This window comes from Spermophilus citellus (genome assembly GCF_964194105.1).
Source record: "Spermophilus citellus genome assembly, chromosome: 4".
Lineage (NCBI taxonomy): Eukaryota > Metazoa > Chordata > Mammalia > Rodentia > Sciuridae > Spermophilus > Spermophilus citellus.
In genome coordinates, this window is record NC_138185.1 from 130,239,740 (window position 1) to 130,242,017 (window position 2,278).

Genomic DNA, 2,278 nt, shown 5'->3' on the forward strand with positions numbered 1-2,278 from the left:
AAGAAAATGAAAAGATTTTTGTCTTCTCCCTCCTACCAGCTATGGAGCACAGTATATTGGGAGACAAAAGAGGGAAGCACGATATCTTAATTTTAAACTAACTAAAACTAAAATTATAAGTGAGCTGCATTTAGGGTTAGGTTAGTAAAACATGATTCATACTAAACAGAAGTTTTTAGAATCTGTTTATACGTTGTGTAGATTTTCAACATCTCAAGCATGTCTAAGTAAGACACTAGAGTCGCCAGCATAACCCCACTGAAGCACTTCTGGAGTAAAGTGATAGAAGTGACCAGCAGTACACTGCTCTTCGATTGGGTCTGCCCTGCCTCTCTTCCTTCCTGCCTCCTGAGAAGTTACATATTTGTAATTTCTGGAGAAGAGCGTGAGATACGACCCTCCCAAAGTATAGGATCATGGGGGAGGCAATGGTAAAAATGGAAAGAAATCTCCAGTCAAATGCCAGCAGCTGGAATTAAGGATGGTTTATCTTTAGTAATGAGGAACTGAATTTGGAAGGGAAGAAAAAAAATTTTCGATGCAAGTTATTTTTCAGGAAATCCCCTGAGTTTTGAAAAGTTTGAAAAAAAATACAAAAAGAAAAAAGAAAATCAGCCAAGTTATAATATTTTTTTTAATGACTGAACTACTATACATACATCCGTAAGCAACTGTTCAGCCACAGTGCTTCTGAAGTGTTCACCCCTCCCCACCAGACGCAAGCTGCATCAAGGAGAAGGTAGACTTCCCCACCTCTGCTCAGGCATCAGGAAACAGATTGGGCCATTGCTGCTGAGCACTAGCAGTAGCTGGAAGAGGCATCCCAAAGGGGTGATTGCAGCAGCAATCACTGGTGAGCCTGCCAGAGGTCCCATGGATGATGGGGTTGACACTGAAGAAATTCCTGACATCATGTTTGTGCTGCTGATAGGTGTACTGCCCCCTGGCATGTTAGATGAACCCATTCGAGCCGTCCTTTACAACAGTGCAGAAATAGAGGTGCTCCATGGCCTGTCTCACAGTGAGCCATGACTGGTAGTCATACTACAGCAGCTTGTTCAAAGAAATTCAAGGCCTCAGGGCTGACAAGGTGCTGGTTTTCACTGTGTATAAAGCATTCCTATCGCTTATCAGAGTGTCTGCCCAAGATATCATTGAAACCTGGATCTAAATCAGTGTTGTATCTGTCAATATAGTCATATAAATCTTCTATCCCCAGAACTTTGGCTAGCCTCACCTACTGATCAGAATTGTCATGTCCATGGAAAAATGGCATCTTCTGGAAGATCATACTTGCTAGTGTACAACCCAAGCTCCACATATCCAAACTATAATCGTACATCTGAGAGTCTACAAGTAGCTCAGGACCTCTGAAGTGTTGGAAAACAACTCTTGGCCAGGACAGTATATTATTGGCCAGGATGGTAAAACTCAGTTAAACTCCAGTCTATTAGCCATAGCTTTCTGTGCTCATGATCAGTCATGACATTATGGGGATTCACGTCTCTTCGCATAATTCCCATGCTGTGACAATAATCCAGGGCCTTCAGAATCTCATACATGTAAAATTGAGTAGCATAGTCTGTTAACATCTGGTACAATTGCTTGAAGTCTGTGTTACTTACATGTTCAAAAACCAAGACAGGGGTTCATGATACAGGGTCTTTTACAATGTTTGCCAGCATGATGTTGGGCCCTCCTCTCAAATTCTCCAAAATCTTTACTTCATGCAAAATTTTCTTCTTTTTTACTGCTTGAGAATTTTAACAACTTTTCCATTATTTGGGATGTTGATGGCTTTGAATACTTCACTATATTTACCCGGCCTAACTTTCAAACCAGCTCGTAGTCATCTTGATTTTCCCATTCCACCACATGTGATTCATAATCCCAGTACTCTTGGGGTCAATGTGTATTGATATCTGTGTAAACTCTGGTCCTGAGTGGCATGGGTCCTGACATGTCAGACAGGTTGGCAGGCAAAGCTGAACTTGAGGCTTGAAGATCTGGCAGTCACTGTGTGCATAGACAGCTGCAGGTAGGACCTTGTTTCAGACCTATTATCTTCAAACTATGGTGGCAGTGGCAGTGGCTCTCTGCTCTCCTCACATAGACAATAGGGAGCTCAAATGGTTCTCTTTTCCTTTGAAGATGCAATAAGTTTCCCTCAGTACCCTCATACATATCCATGCTAGTTGAAAAGAAAGATTATCAAATCTTTTCTGAATGTCTTCTCAGAATATGGAGAAAGGAGACTTTAATATGCAGAGGCCAAGTC

The 2,278-nt window shown here is 41.7% G+C and overlaps 1 pseudogene across 1 annotated transcript; it reads right to left on the reverse strand.

Moving 5' to 3' along the window:
* Positions 1-728: 728 nt before the first annotated feature.
* On the reverse strand, positions 729-1,962 carry LOC308648196 (casein kinase II subunit alpha-like; annotated as a pseudogene). Its single transcript has 2 exons — positions 1,341-1,962; positions 729-1,237 (listed from the first exon to the last, which is right to left on the reverse strand). The product of its transcript is annotated as a casein kinase II subunit alpha-like (transcript).
* Between the last annotated feature and the right edge of the window lie 316 nt (positions 1,963-2,278).